The sequence below is a fragment of the Carlito syrichta genome, unplaced genomic scaffold (assembly GCF_000164805.1).
Source record: "Carlito syrichta isolate Samal-C Ts95f unplaced genomic scaffold, Tarsius_syrichta-2.0.1 Scaffold303998, whole genome shotgun sequence".
Taxonomy (NCBI): Eukaryota; Metazoa; Chordata; class Mammalia; order Primates; family Tarsiidae; genus Carlito; species Carlito syrichta.
Window position 1 is genome coordinate 159,859 of NW_007248094.1, and position 16,053 is coordinate 175,911.

At 54.0% G+C, this 16,053-nt stretch overlaps 1 pseudogene; it reads left to right on the forward strand.

Moving 5' to 3' along the window:
• Positions 1-15,577, forward strand: part of LOC110595752 — a 70,877-nt pseudogene extending 55,300 nt beyond the window's left edge.
• Positions 15,578-16,053: the final 476 nt, after the last annotated feature.

A 16,053-nucleotide genomic window follows, 5' to 3' on the forward strand; every position in this document is an offset into this window, starting at 1 on the left:
CAGGGTAAGGGATGTGTCCCTGGTCTCTCTTATCAGAATGTCCTCATTGTCGAGTCGGAGGGTTGGCCTCAGAGAGGTGAGCCAGCACGAACACAAACAGGAAGCCTCGGGATCTCCCACACCAAAGAGGGGCAGCCATTGTGGGATTTGGGGCTGAAAGATACTGAGTTTGGGGGACCCTCACATGTGGGGGAGGCATGGGGGTAAGGACTGAAGGCAGAAGGTTTCCAGGAAAGCGGATTCCTTTCTTTCTTTTTTTCTTTCTTTCTCTCCTTCCTTCCTTTCTTCTTTCTTTCTTTCTTTCTTTCTTTCTTTCTTTCTTTCTTTCTTTCTTTCTTTCTTTCTTTCTTTCTTTCTTTCTTTTCTTTCCTCTTTAGGTTGCCCAGGCTGCTCTCAACCCCCCCAACTCTAGCCACCCTCTAAGCCTGGGCCTTCCAATCTGCTGTGATCCCAGGCTTTCCATTTGGTCGACATACTAGTCTTCCTGCCAGGTCTTGAACTGTGGGTCAGAGGCAATCCATCCGCCAAGGCCTCTCTTCACCCAAGGTTTTCTGGGTTTTGCGTTAGTTGCCCAGGCTTATCCGCCCCCCCCCCACAGGATCCGGTCTCCCTGTCTACCACATTTGGGTGAGGGGAGGGTCCCTTCCTCTACCAATCACTCCATCGTCCCACACGGACCTTTCCATGGGGAGCCATGGACGCCCATCGTTACACACGTTGGAGGCATCTTTTTTATTCCTGGAGTCTCCTTTGTCCAGGTCGCATGGTTGTGACTTTCAGGGCCTTGACCTGTAGGACTCAGCTAGTCCTCCAGCCTTGGTCCCTAAGCAGCCTGAACTCCAGGTCTCGCCATGCCTGAATCGATTTTTGGGCCCTTTCGCAGAGACGAGTTCTGGCCACCTTACCCAAGCTGGTCCTTGACCCTAGGGCTCCACTTTGAAGGCTGAGATGGGAGGATTGTCTGATGCCAGCAGGTGGAGTCTGCTGTGTCCGTGAGCATACTGCTGCACGCCAGTCAGTGTGAGAGAGCGGGACTCTGACTCAGAATAATAATCCAACCACCACCACCATCAAAACCACAAGCCAGGCTCAGGGCCTCAGCCTGGGATTCTGGCCCTATGAATGCCCAGGCGAGTGGATGGTCTGAGACTGCAGGTTTGACACCAGCCTGGGAAATGGGGCAACACCTCATCTCAGCAATCAAAAACAAATTCAAAGATTAGCTGGGCATTGTGGTGCAGGCTTGTGGTTCCAACCACTTGGGGGGCTGAGGTGGGAAGATCGCCTGAGCCTGGCATGTGAAGCCCTCAGTGGCCTTGAGCATGCCCTTGTGCTCTGGCCTGTGTGACAGACTGGGATTACGGCCCCAAATAAAAATAATCACCACCACCACTACCACCATCACCCCTGCCACACAGCGAGAGGAGTCACCTTCAGGTATGGGAGAAGAAAATGCACCTTCCGGTCTGTCATTCATGGGAGGTTTCAAAGGTGTCCACTGGGCACGTACATCCTGCACATTCAGCCACTCGCCCAAGAAGGCCTGCCTTCACCCTCCACACTCATGCCCCATGGCTAAAGATGCCTGTGAGTTCACAAATAGATGGCTCTGAGCTAGGGTGGCCATTGAGCACAAAACGATCAAGGTAGACAGCAACACCTTGTCCTTCCCAGATTCCAGCTGCCTGTTTGCCACCTTCGGGTGGGGGTGGGAGCCTTCCTTTCTCGATTACCCCATCGTCCCCCATGCACACAAATCATTCCCTGCGGTGCCATGGACAAGTGTCAAGATGCATGTGGAGGCATCATTTTGTCACCAGTCTCCTTCAACCGTGGTGGGCCATGGTGGCACAATTGTGTCCCTCAGGGCCTCAACCTGCCAGACTCAGGCAGTCCTCCTGCCTCAATCCTTGAGCAGCTGGGACTCCTGGGGTCACCACGACTGACTCGATTTTGGGGACCTCTCTACAAGAAGAGGTCTGGACATGTCGTCCGTATTTGTCTCGGCCCCTTGGCTCAGGCAGCATCCCACCTCAGCCTCCCAGGGCACGACTGATGGCTGTGAGCCACGGTGTCCAGTCAGAACTCGCACGTTCTGTCAGTGGGGGAAGTGCAAGGGAATGCCCTGGGACAGAGGCCACTGCATCCAATGCAACCGGGACCACAGGCACCACCATGCATGACTCCAGTGTTTGCATTCTGGGAAGTGACAAGGGATCGCTACACGATACAGGCTGTTCTCGAGCTCGTGGGCTACAGCAGTTCCCCGCCTTGGCCTCCCAAAGCCAAAGCCTGATTATCTGGCTATCTACCATCTTTCAGGAACTCTAGTCCCAAGACTGGGTCATCCTTCTCAACTGATCTCTGTCTGTTCACGATGATCCCTACTCCATACATAAATGGATGCTCTTCTTTTTTTTCATTTATTCCTTTATTTCTTTCAGTTGGAGTCTAATTCCATTGTCCAGGCTGAAGGGCGGTGGCTCGCTTCTGGCCACTGCAGGCTCGACCCTCTTGCGAGCCTTTCCCTGGCATTCTGAGTAGCCAGTACAACAGGTACACACCACCACGCCCAGTTCAGTTGTGATGGAGGGTAGAGACAAGGTCTCACTGAGGTGCCAGTGTGGGTCTCAGCCTGCGGGCTCAGGCTGGCCACTGGCCTCAGCCTCCCAAAGGCCTAGAATGACGAGGCTGAGCCCTCAAGCCCAGCCACAGTCTTTCATCAAAAATGAAACAGAAGGCCCATCGCCATGGCCCATGCTTGGAATTCCAGTGCTCTGTGAGGCCGAGGTGAGAGGATGGCTGGAGCCCAGAAGCCAAAGGCCAGCCTTGGTCATGCAAGGAAACCCTGTCTCCACACCCAACCAAACAGGGGGTCGGGGGTAGAGGTGCTCATCATCCTGGGTACTCTGAAGGCTGAGAATAGGGGATTACTGAGGTCCACGGTTTCAAGGCTGGTGGATAACGATGGTCATGTCCTTGAGCCCTGGCCTGGGCCACAGAGCCAGACGCTGTCACCAAAAACATCAGAATCATACACAGATTCTCAACTGCATGTGGTGTGTTCACAGGGTGACTGGCTTTGAAACCAGGAGCACTGGGATTTGGGGGAAAGAAATATCCCTGGTAAGTGATGTGTCCCTGGCCTTTCTTAGTGGAAGGTTTTCATTGCTGAGTCAGATGGTCGGTCTGCCTGGGGCACATTTCTCCCCTCCAAGAGGAGAGCTGGTAGGAACCCAGCCAGGGAGCCTTGGGAACTCAGGCACCAAAGCGGAAGGAGCAATTGGGGGGGATTGGGCTGGAAGGTGCCGAGCTTTGGAGACCCTCACATATGGGGGGGCAGGGAGGTTGGACTGAGGGCAGAAGGTTTGCAGGAGAATGGATTTCTTTCTTTCTTTCTTTCTTTCTTTCTTTCTTTCTTTCTTTCTTTCTTTCTTTCTTTCTTTCTTTCTTTCTTTCTTTCTTTTCTTCACTAGGTTGCCCAGGCAGCTCTCAAACCACACAACTCTGCCCATCCTCTTGGACTGGGCCTCCCAAACTCCTGTGATCATAGAATTTCCACTGGTCTTCCTGTCTGGTCTTGAACTATGGGCCGGGGGTGAACCTCTTGCCGAGACCTGCCCTCACCCAAAGTTTTCTTCGTTTTGCTTGGGGTCGAGGTAGGGGCTTGCAATGGTGTCCAGCCTAGTTTTGAGCTCCTGGGCTCCGATCTTTAAACAATCTGGGCATCCCTGAGTGCTGAGGAGACAGGCATGAGTCACCGGCTGTCCCTACCCATGAGAAGTTTTGACAGTAATGCCATCAATTTCCCTGAGTAGGCCCCTGGTAGGAGCAAGGGGGTCCACCCTGGGGAACAAGGCGGGTAGAAGGGTGGGTGCATCGGTGGAGATACACCATTGCACCAGACAATACCACTGGGGAGGAATCGGTGGGTGACTCTGACCACCATCTCCAGGATCATGGGTCATCGGAAGGGAACAGATCTCGCAGTGTGGCCCTGAAATAAGTGTGCAGGCTGGGTGCAGGGGCTCACGTCTGTCGTCTCAGCACTCTGGGAGGCTGAGGTGAGAGAATGGCCAGAGCCTCCGTGCTCGAGACTAGCCTGGGCACCTGGGTGCGACTTCATCTCTACAAGAAACCTATAAGATGAGCCAGCGTGGTGACACACAGCTGTCATTCCACCACTTGGGAGAGCTGCCATGGGAAGGAGGATCACTGTTTCCCAGCTGGTTGAGGACATGGTGGCCGAGAGCAGTTCCCTGCTCTCCATCCTGGGTGACAGAGTGGGATTCTGACTCCAAATAATAATTACCACCACCACTGCCACCACCACCACCCCTGCCACTCAGCATGAAGATTCACCCTCAAGGATGGCAGAGAAAAAGGCACTGTCCCACCTGTAGTTCACGGGAGGTATCAAAGGTGTCCACTGGATGTATCCATCCCACTTTCAATCATGCGTCCCAGGAGGTCTGCCACCACCCTCCACACTCGTGCCCCATGGCAAAGACACATGTGAGCTCACAGAACATACAACCCCGAGTCTGGGGGGCCGTTGGAAACAGAGCGATCAAAGTGGTCTGGCAACGCCATGTCCAGTCCATGTTCCAGTTGCCCAGTCTGCCACCTTCGGCCTGGGGTGGGCCCCTTCCTCTTCCAATCACTCGATCATTCCCCGTACACTCAGATCTGTTCCTGGGGAGCAGTGGACGCCTGTCATGGCACATGAGGGAGGCATCTTTTTTGTCACTCGAGTCTCCATCGCCCTAGCTAGGGCATGGTGGCACGATTGTGGCTCCCAGGTTCTCGTCCTCTGGGTCTCAGGCAGTCTTCCTGCCTTGGCACCCGAGCAGCTGGGTGTCCAGGGGCCACCACACTTGACTCAATTTTGGAGACTTTCACCAAGACCAGGTCTTTTCATGTAACCCAGGCTGGTCTCCACTCCCTGGACTCAGGCTTCCTCCTGCCTCAGCCTCCTAGTGTGTGGGTCTGATGGCCATTAGCAACAGTACCTGGCCAGGCCTCACATGTTCTGTCAGGGGGGGTGATGCAAAAAACTCCCCAGGACAATGGCCACCACATCCCGTGTAGTTGGGATCGCAGTCGCTGCCACGAGCCACTCCTGTGTTTGCGTTCCTGGAGCGATGAAGTCTCGCTATATGGCCCAGGCTGGAATCGAATCCCCAGGCTCCAGTGGCCCACTGCCTCAGACTCCCAAAGTAACAGCCAGATTATCTGCCAATCCATCATCTTTTGGAAACTCTATGCCAAGTCTGGGGCATCCTTCCCAAATAATCTCTGTCTGTTCACAATGATGCCAACTCCATACAAAAATAGATGCTCTTCTTTTTTTCCTTTTTTCTTTTTATTCTTTGAGTTGGAGTCTCACTCCATTGCCCAGGCTGGAGGGCGGTGACTGGCTCCCGGTCACCACAGCATCAGCCAGTCAGGCTCTGGCGAGCCTTTTCCCAGTCTTCCGAGGAGATAGAAAGCAGTCAAGTGCCACCACACCTGGCTCATTTGGGATGGAGGACAGAGACGAGGTCTCATGGTGTTGCTCAGGTGGGTCTCGGCCCACGGGCTGGGGCTGGCCACTGGCCTCCACCTTCCAAAGTGCTGGAAATATGAGGCTAAACCCCCAAACCCAGCTTCGATTCTTCATCGAAAATGAACAAGAAGGCTTGGCCTGGTGGCCCACGCCTGGAATCCCAGCACTCTGAGATACCGAGGTGGGAGGATGGTTGGGGTCCAGGAGCCCAAGGCCAGTCCGAGCTATGCAGGGAGACCACGTCTCTGCACCCACGCAAACAGGGGATCTGGGGTTGAGGTGTCCATCGTCTGGCCACTCTGGAGCCTGAAGTGGGTGGATGGCCAGAGCCCACGAGTTTTAGATGGGCGGGGAATGACAGTCATGTCCCCGAGCCCCAGCCTGGGCCACAGAGCCTGACACTGTCTCCAAAAACATCAGAATTGTGCACAGATTCTCAACTGTGTGCACTGTGTCCACAGGGTGACTGGATATTGAGCCAGGAAAAATGGGACGAGGGGCAAGAATGGTTCCCGGGTGAGGGATGTGTCACTGACATTTCTAAGCAGAAGGTCCTCATTGACGAGTCAGAAGGTCAGCCTGCCTGCAGCATTTTTCTCACCTCGGAGATGAGAGCCAGCAGGAAGGCAGTCAGTTAGCCTCAGGAACTCCCGCACCAAAGGGGGGCAGGCATTGGTCTGATTTGGGCTGGAAGGTTCTGAGCTGGGGGACCCTCACATATGGGAGGCATGGGGGAGAAGGTCTGGAGCAATATGTTTGCAAAAGAATGGTTTTCTTTCTTTCTTTCTTTCTTTCTTTCTTTCTTTCTTTCTTTCTTTCTTTCTTTCTTTCTTTTCTTCTTTCTTTTTTTATTTTGTCTCCTCACTATGTTGCCTAGTCTGCTCTCAAACTACCCAATTTGGGCCATCCCCTCGGCCTGGGCCTCTCAAACTGCTGTGATCATAGGCTAACTATTCAGTCCACATCCTGGTGTTCCTGCCTGGTCTTGAACTCTGGGCAGGAGGTAATCTTCCCCTGAGGTCTGCCCTCACTCCAGGCTTTCTGTGTTTTGCTTGTGGTGGAGGTGGGGGCTTGCTACAGCGTTCACCCTGGTCTCGAGCTCCCGGGCTCCAGTCATATTCCCCTCTCATCCTCTCCAAGTACCAAGGAGACAGGTGTGAGTCACCTGGCCATCCCCCACCCGCAAATGTTTGATAGTCACACCCTCCCTTTCCCTGAAGCAGCCCCTGGGAGGAGTGTGCCAGTCTACCCTGGGGAATGAGGTGAGCAGAGGGGTGGGCACCCAGGCAGAGACATGTCCCTGTGTCTGGCACTTGCCCTGGGGAGGGCTCAGCGGGCGACTGTGTCTGCACTCTCTGCAGTCCCACATGATCAGAAGGGAGTGGGCCTCACAGTGGGGCCACAATAGGGGTGCAGAGAACAGGTATTTGGTCTCACACCTTTCATCCCAGCATTCTGGGAGGCCAAGGTGAGATGATGTGGTGAACCTCTAGGTTCGAGACCAACCTGGGCCCCTTGACAAGCCTTGTCTCTACAAGAAGCCAAAAAAATGAGCCAAGCATGGTGGTGCACGCCTGTCATTTCAGCCACTTGGGAGGCCATGGCTGGAGGATCGCCGGAGCCAAGCCAGTGGAGGCTGTGTTGCCCTAGAACAGGCTCCTGTGCCTTGGCCTGGGTGACAGAGTGGGACTCTGACTCAGAATAATAATACCAACCACCACCACCACCACAACCACATGCCAGGCTCAGGGTCTCAACCTGGCATTTTGGTACTTCAGAGGCCCAGGTGAGTGGATGGTCTGAGCCTGCCGGTTCCACACCATCCTGGGACAGGTGACAAGACCTCATCTCGGCCATCAAAAATAAATCCAAAGATTAGCTGTGCTTGGTGGCGCAGGTTTGTGGTACCAGCCACTCAGGGGGCTGAGGCAGTAGTATTGCCTGAGTCCAGGAGGTGGAGTTCCCGGTGTCCATGAACATGCCTGTGCACTCCAGCCTGGGTGACAGAGCAGAATTCTGACTCCAAATAATAATAATCATCAACACCACCACCACTACCAACCCTGACACCCAGCACAAGGCAATCGGTACCCAATATTGAGTCACGTATGGTTGCCCCCAGAGTCCCGGCTGCTCAGGTGTTGAGGTGGGAGGACCACCTGAACCCCACAGGTCAAAGGCCTGGGAGCCAGGATCATGCTTTCATGCCCCAACCTGGCCGACAAAGACTCCTGTGACAAAAAGACACCCCACACATGCGTCACAATATGCGTCAATGTCTCCCCAAGGAAATAATAATAATCACCAACACCACCACCACTACCACCCCTGACACCCAGCACAAGGAGTCACCCTCAGGGATGGAAGAGGAAAAGGCACTTTCTGGCCTGAAGTTCATGGGAGGTTTTAAATGTTGACACCAGGCAAGTCCAGCCTGCACATTCAGCCACACGTCCCAGAAGGCCTGCCTCCACCCTCCACGCTTGTGCTCCACAACAAACATGTGTGTGAGCTCATGGAACAGATGGTCCTGTGCTAGGGCGGCAGTCGCACACACATTGAACAAGGCAGTCAGGCAATGCCATGGCCAGCCCAGCTTCCTGTCACCTTTTGGGCAGGGGAAGGGACCTTCCTCTCTCATTCACTCCATCATTTCCTGCCCATGCGGACCTTTCTTTGGGGAGACATTGACGCATATTGTGACGCATGTGTGGAGGTGTCTTTTTGTCACAGGAGTCTTTGTCGGCCAGGTTGGGGCATGAAAGCATGATCCTGGCTCCCAGGCCTTTGACCTGTGGGGTTCAGGTGGTCCTCCCACCTCAACACCTGAGCAGCCGGGACTCTGGGGGCAACCATACGTGACTCAATACCTTGCCAAGACATGGTATGGCCAGGTCGCCCAAGCTGGTCTCTGACCCGTGAGCTCAAGCAGCCTCCTACCACGGCCTCCCAGGGCATGGGACTGATGGCCATGAGCCACGAGCTGTCAGTGGAAGCGATGCAAAGGAATGCCACAGGATGAAGTCCACCATATCCCGTGTAGACAAGACCACGTGCGCCACCATGTGTGACTCCAGTGTTTGCGTTCTGGAGAGTGATGAGGTCTTGCTACATGGTCCAAGCTGGTCTCGAACTCCTGGGCTCCAATGATTCCCCGCCTCAGTCTCCAAAAACCACAGCTCGATTGTCTGCTGATCCACCATCTTTCAGGAACTCTAGGCCCAAGGCAGGGGCATCCTTCCCAAATGATCTCTGTCTGCTCATAATGATCCCAACTCCATACACAGATGAATGCCCTTCTTTTATTCCCCTTTTTTATTTAAGTTGGGTTCTCACTCAGTCACCCAGGCTAGAGGGTGGAGTCTCATTCCAGGCCACCACTGCCTTGGCAGTCTGGGCTCTGGTGAGTCATTTCCCAGCCTTCTGAGGAGCCAGAATGACAGATGTGTGCCACCATGTCAGGCTTATTTGAGATGGAGGGTAGAGCTGAGGTCTCCCTGTGTTGCCCTGGGAGGAATTGGCCCATTGTATCATGCTGGCAGTTGGCCTCGCCCTCCCAAAGCACTGGGATAGTGAGGCTTGGTTCCCAAACCCAGCCTCGATCCTTTGTTGAAAATGAACCAGAAGACCTGTTGTGCCAGACCATGACTGGAATCCCAGCACTCTGGGAGTCGGAGGTGGGTGGATGACTGGAGACCAGAATCCCAAAGCCAGCTCTGGACATGCAGGAAGACCCCGTGTCAGCACCAATCCAAATAGGTGGTCTGGTGTGGAGGTGCCCATCATCCTAGCTGCTCCAGAGGCTGAGGTTGGAGGATCACCAGAGTCTGTGATTTCAAGGCTTGTGGTGAACAACGGTCATGTCCTCGGGTCCCAGCCTGGGCCAGAGTATGAGGCCCTGTATCCAAAAACATCAGAATCGTACACAGATTCTCAAATCCACGTGGTGTGTTCACAGGGCGACTGGTTTTAGAGCCAGTAAAATGCGATTGGGGTGAAGAAATGTCCCCGGGTGAGGGATGTATCCCTTTCCTTTCTTGGAGGAAGGTCCTCATTGCTGAGTTTGAGGGTCAGCCTGCCTGTGGCACATTTCTCACCTCAGAGAGGAGAGCTGGCAGGAACCCGGACAGGGAGCCTCGGGTACATCCACACCAAAGTGATGGCAGCCATTGTGGGAGGTTACGGCTGAAAGGCACTGAACTTGGGGGACCCTCAAAAGTTGGAGGGACGGGGGGGATGACTGAGGACAGAAGGATTGCAGGAGAATGTCTTTCTTTCTTTCTTTCTTTCTTTCTTTCTTTCTTTCTTTCTTTCTTTCTTTCTTTCTTTCTTTCTTTCTTTCTTTCTTTCTTTCCTTTCCTCACTAGGTTGACCAGGCTGCTCTTAAACCATGGAACTTGGGCCATTCTCTTGGCCTGGGCCTCTTAAATGGCTGCAATTACAGACTTCCCATTTGGTTGATACCCTGGGCTTCCTGCCTGATCTTGGACTCTGAGCCAGAGGTGATCCTCCCACCAAGGCCTGCCCTCATTCAAGGTTTTCTGGGGTTTGCTTGGTGTCGAGGTGGGTGTTTGCTATGGTGTCCAGCCTGGACTCAATTTCCCAGGTTCCCAACATCTTCCCATCTTGGCCTCTCCGAGTGCCAAGGAGGCAGGCGTGGGTCACCTGGCTGTCCCTGACCCCCCGAAGGATTGAGGTTCGCACCCTCCCTTTCTCCAAGGCAGCTTCTGGAAAGAGCATGAATACTACCCTGGGGAATGAGGCAGACGGAGGTGTGGGCAGCCTAGAAGAGACACACCCCTACACCAGGGGCTCCCCCTGGGGTCCCGGACTATTAGAAGGGATCAAGTCTCACGGGGAGAACTCGAGAAGGCTGTGGAGGCCAGGTGTGGTGGTTCACACCTGTCATCCTGGTGCTATGGGATGCTGATCCGAGAGGAGGGCCTGAGGCACTGGGTTCGAGACCAGCCTGATCTTCTTGGCAAGACATCGTCTCTACAAGAAGCCAAAAAAATGAGGAGACCATGGTGGCGCATGCCTGTCATTCCAGTCACTTGTGATGCTGCAGTGGGAGGATTGCCAGAGCCCAGCCGGTGGAGCCCACAGTGGCCAAAAGTGGGCCGCTGTGCTCTGGCCTGGGCAACAGAGTAGGACTCCAACTCACAATAATAAAACAACAACCAGCTCCACCACAACAACAGGCTGGGCTCAGGGGCTCAGCCTGGCATCACGGCTCTTCTGAAGCCCAGGCGAGTGGACGGCCTGAACCTGTAGGTTTGACACCATCTCAGGACACGGGGCGAGACCTCATCTCTGCCCTCAAAAATAAATCCAAAGATTAGCCAGGTGTTGTGACGCAGCCTGTGGTTCCAGCCACTCAATGGGCTGAGGCTGGAGGATCACCTGCACATGGCATGTGGAGTCTGCAATGGCCATGGGTGTGCTCCCACACTCCACCCTGGACAACAGAGTGGGATTCTGACTCTAAATAACAATAATAATCACCACCACCACAACTAACCATGCCACCCACGCGAGGATTCACCCTCAAGGATGGGAAAGTAAAAGGTACTTTCCAACCTGTCATTCACAGGAGGTTACAAAGGTGGCCACCGGGCATGTCCTGTGACTTCAGCCATGTGCCCCAGAAGGCCTGCCTCCACCCTCCACACTTGTGCCCCACAGCAAAGACGTGTGTGAGCTCACAGTACAGACGGCCCCAAGCTAAGGCGGCCCTTGGGCACAGAGTGATCAGCCAGAACTCTGGATTCCACTATGCCTGACTTGATTTTGGGGACCATTTGGGGACCACTTGCTGAGACGAGGTCTGACCATGTAGCCCAGGCTGGTCTTCGAACCCTGGGATCAGGCAGCCTCTGGTCTCTGACTCCCGGGGCACAGGGTTGATGGCCGTGAGCCACGGTGACTGGCCTGGATTTGCAGATTCTGTCAGTGGGTGTGATGCAAAGTAATGCCCCAGGCCAGAGGCCACCTCATCATGTATAGCCTGTACCATGGATGCCACCACACGCTACTCCAGTGTTTGCATTCTAGGGAACAACGAGGTCTTGCTATGTGGCCCAGGCTGGTCTTGAACTTCTGGGCTCCAGTGATCTCCTGCCTTGGCCTCCCCAAGCCACAACCCACTGTCGGCTGATCCACTCTTTCAGGGACTCTAGACCCAAGGCTGGGGCCTCCTTCCATATAATCTTTCTGTTCACAATTATCCCAACTCCATACACAAATGGATAACAAGCTCCAGGGAGCATTTTCCTGGCATTTCGAGGAGCCAGAATGACAGAAGCATACCACCACCCAAGGCTCATTTGAAATGGAGTGTAGAGATGAGGTCTTGCTGATGTGCCTTGGCTGGTCTTGACCTGTGGTTTTGAGCCTGCCACTGGCCTTGGCCTCCCAAGCATTGGGATGATGAGGCTGAGCCCCCAAGCCTGGCCTCGATCCTTCATCAAAAATGAACCAGAAGGCTTGTTACGGTGGCCCACACATGGAATCCCACTGTTCTGAGAGACAGAGGGGGAGGATGACTGGAGCCCAGGGCCACGCAAAGAGACCCCCTCTCCTCACCCATTGAAACAGGGTGTCTGGGACAGAGGTGCCCGTCGCCCCAGGGGTGGAGGCAGAAGGATCGCTGGAGCCCGCAATTTTGAGGCTAGCGGTGAACAACATTCATGTCCCCAGGCTCCAGCCTGGGACACAGAGCCAGACTTTTCTCCAAAAACATCAGAATCATACACAGATTCTCAACTGCTTTTGGTGTGTTCACAGAGCGACTGGCTTTAGAGTAACATAAAATAGAATTAAGGGGGTTGAAATATTCTGGGTTGAGGAATATGTCCCAGGCCTTTCTTGTCAGAAGATCCTTGTTGCCAAGTCGGAGGGTTGGCAGAAGAATGGATATCTTTCTTTCTTTCTTTCTTTCTTTCTTTCTTTCTTTCTTTCTTTCTTTCTTTCTTTCTTTCTTTCTTTCTTTCTTTTCTTTTCTTTTCTTTTCTTTCCTCACTAGGTTGCCCAGACTACTTTCAAACCGCACAACTCAGGCCATCCTCTCAGCATGGACCTCCCACACTGTGGTGATCGCAGGCTTTCTGTTTGGTTGGCATCCTGATCTTCCTGCCTGGTCTTGAACTCTGGGCCAGAGGTGATCCCCTGCCGAGGCCTGCCCTCACCCAAGGCTTTCTTGGTTTTGCTTGGGGTCAAGGAAGGGGTGTGCTATGGTGTCTAACCTTGTCTCTAGATCCTGGGCTCTGGCCATCTTCCCGTCTTTGCCTCCCTGAGTGCAAAGGAGACAGGCTTGGGTCACTTGGCTGTTCCCACCCCCCCAAAGTTTTGAGAGTCACGCCTCCCTTTCCCTGAGGTGGCCCCTGGGAAGAGCAAGCAGATCCACCTTGGGGAACAAAGCACATGGAGAAGTGGGCACCCCAGCAAAGACATGCCCCAGAGACAGGCGTACCACTGGGGAGGGGTAAGCTGGTAACTCCGGCTGCACTCTCTGGGGTCGTGGGTCATCAAAAGGTAGCGGGACTCATGCTGGGGCCCCAAGTGGGTTGTGAAGAAAAGGTGTAGGAGCTCACGCCTGTCATCACAGCACTCTGGAAGGCTGAGGCAAGAGGATGACCTGAGCCTCCAAGTTAGAGTCCAGCGGCACCTTGATGAGACTTCGTCTCTACAAGAATCCAAAAAATGACTCGAGCATGAGGGTTCACACCTCTTGTACCAGACACTATTCTTGCCACAGCAGGAGGGTCACAGGAGCCCAGCTGCTGGAAGCTGCGGTGGTAAAGAGCAGGCTCCTGTGCTCCTACCTGTGCAACAGAGTGGGACTCAGACTTGGAATAATAATAGCAACCACCACCACCACAACAACGACAGGCCAGTTTCAGGGGCTCAGCCTGGCATCCCGGCCTTTTGGAGGCCCAGGCACATGGACAGCCTGAGCCTGTGGCTTCAACTCCAGCCTGGGACACAGGGTGTGACCTCAGCCATCAAAAATAAATCCAATGATAAGTCGTGCATGGTGGCGCATGCCTGGGGTTCCAGCCACTCAGGTGGCCGAGGTTGGAAGATTGCCTGAGCCTGGTAACTGGAGTCTGCAGTGGCTGTGAGTGTGTCCCTGTGCTCTGGCCTGGGGGACAGATCAGGAATCCGACTTCCAAGAATAATAATCACCACCACCACCAACACACCTGCCACCCAGTGCAAAGAGTCACCCTCAGGGATGGGAGAGGAAAACGCACTTTCTGGCCTGTTGTTTTTGGCAGGTTTCAAAGGTGGCCACAGGGAAGGTCCACCCCGCACCTTCGGCAACACACCCAAGAATGCCTGCGTTCACCTTCTACACTCATGCACCAAAGCAAAGACGTGTGTAAGCTAATGGAACAGAGGGTCCCAAGGTTGGGCAGCCGTAGGGCACAGAGCGAACCAGGCGGTCCATCAATACCACATCCAGACCAGGTTCCGGTCACTCTGTCTGCCACCTTTGGGTGGGGGAAGGGCCCCTTACACTCCTGATCTCTCCATTGTTTCCCACCCAAGTGAACCTATCCTTGAGGAGTCATGGACGCTGGTCAAGACACAAGTGGGAGGTGTCTTTTTTGTTGATATAGTCTCCATTGGCCAGGCTGGGGAGTGGCAGCATGATCGTGTCCCGGGACCTCCACCTGAGGGGTTCAGGTAGTCCTCCTCCCTCGGCCCCCAAGCAGCATGACCTGGGCAGTCCACGTCTGACTTGATTTTGGGGACCTCTTGCCAAGATGAAGTCTGACCATGTCACTTATGCTGGACTCTGACCCCTGGGCTCAGGCAGTCTGCCACCTTGGCCTCTCAGGGCATGGGGCTGATGGCTGTGAGCCATAGTGCCCGTCCAGGACTTGCACATTCTGTCAGCGGGGGCAACTTTAAGGTATGCCCGGGATGAAGGCCACTGCTTCCCTTGTAGCCAGGAATGTGGGCACCACCTCACATGATTCCAGTGTTTGAGTTCTGGGGAGTGATGAGGTCTTACTACATGGCCCAAGCTGGTCTCGAAATCTTGTGCTCCAGCGATCACCCCCCTCAGCCTCCCAGAACCACAGCCCGATTGTCTGCCAATCCACCATCTTTTGGAAGCTCTAGACCCAAGCCTGGGGCCTCCTTCCAAAATGATCTCTGTCTGTTCACGATCATCCCAACTCCATATACAAATGAAAGTCCTTTTTTTCCCTTTTTTCTTATTTTCTTTCAGTCATCCAGGCTGGAGGGCAGTGGCTGGATGCCAGCCACTGCAGCCTCATCCTGACAGGCTCTGGTGAAGATTTCCGCAGCATTCTGAGGATATAAAATGACAGGCACACGTGACCGTGCCTGGCTCATTTGGGATGGATGGTAGAGACGAGATTGGCCAAGGTGCCTGGGTGTGTCTCAGCCCGTGGGCTCTGACTGGCCACAGGCCTCGGCCTCCCAATGCACTGGGATTATGAGGTGGACCCCCCGAGCCCAGCCTAGATTCTTCATTGAAAACAAACCAGAAGGCCTGGCATGGCAGCCCATGCCTGGAATTCCAGCACCCTGGAGGCTGAAGCAGGAGTATGGTTGGAGCCCAGGAGCCCCAGGCAAGCCTGGGACGTTCAGGAAGACCCTGTCTCCACAACTCCAAACAGCATTTCTAGGTTCGAGGTGCCCTTCATCCCAGTCACCCCAGAGGCTGAGGTGAGAGGATTGCCAGAACTGTGATTGTGAGGCTAGCGGTGAATGATGGTCATGACTCCGGGCCCCAGCATGGGCAACAGAGCCAGACCCTGTCTCCAAAAAAGTCAGAATCATACAGAGATTCTCAACTGCGCATGGTGTGTTCACAGGGTGACTGAACTTAGAGTCAGGAACAATGGTATTGGGGGAAAAATGTCTCTGGTTGAGGGATGTGTCCCTGGCCTTTCTTGGCAGAAGGTCCTCATTGTCGAGTTAAAGGGTTGGCCTGCCTGGGGCACATTTCTTCCCTCAGAGTGGAGAGCCGACAGTAACCAGGCCAAGTAGTTGGGAACTCCCACACCAAAGTGGGGGCACCCATTGTGGTGGGTGGGTGCTACAAGTTGCCAAAGTGGGGACCCTCATATGTGGGGGCAACAGGGGAGAAAAAACTGAGGGCAGAAGGTCTGAAGAAGAATACATTTTTCTTTCTTTTTCTTTCTTTCTTTCTTTCTTTCTTTCTTTCTTTCTTTCTTTCTTTCTTTCTTTCTTTCTTTTCTTTCTTTTCTTTCCTCACTAGTCTGCCTAGGCTGTTCTCAAACCACCCAACTCTGGCCATCCTCTCAGCCTGGCCCTCCCAAACTGCTGCAATCACAGACTCCATTTTTTTGATATCCTGGTCTTCAGGCCTGGTCTTGAACTCTGGCCCAGAGTCAATCCTCCTACCAAGGCCAACCCTTGCCCAAAGTTTTCTGGGTTTTGCTTAGGGTCGAGGTGGGAGGTTGCTATGGTGTCCAGCCTGGTCTTTAGCTCTCAGGCTCCAG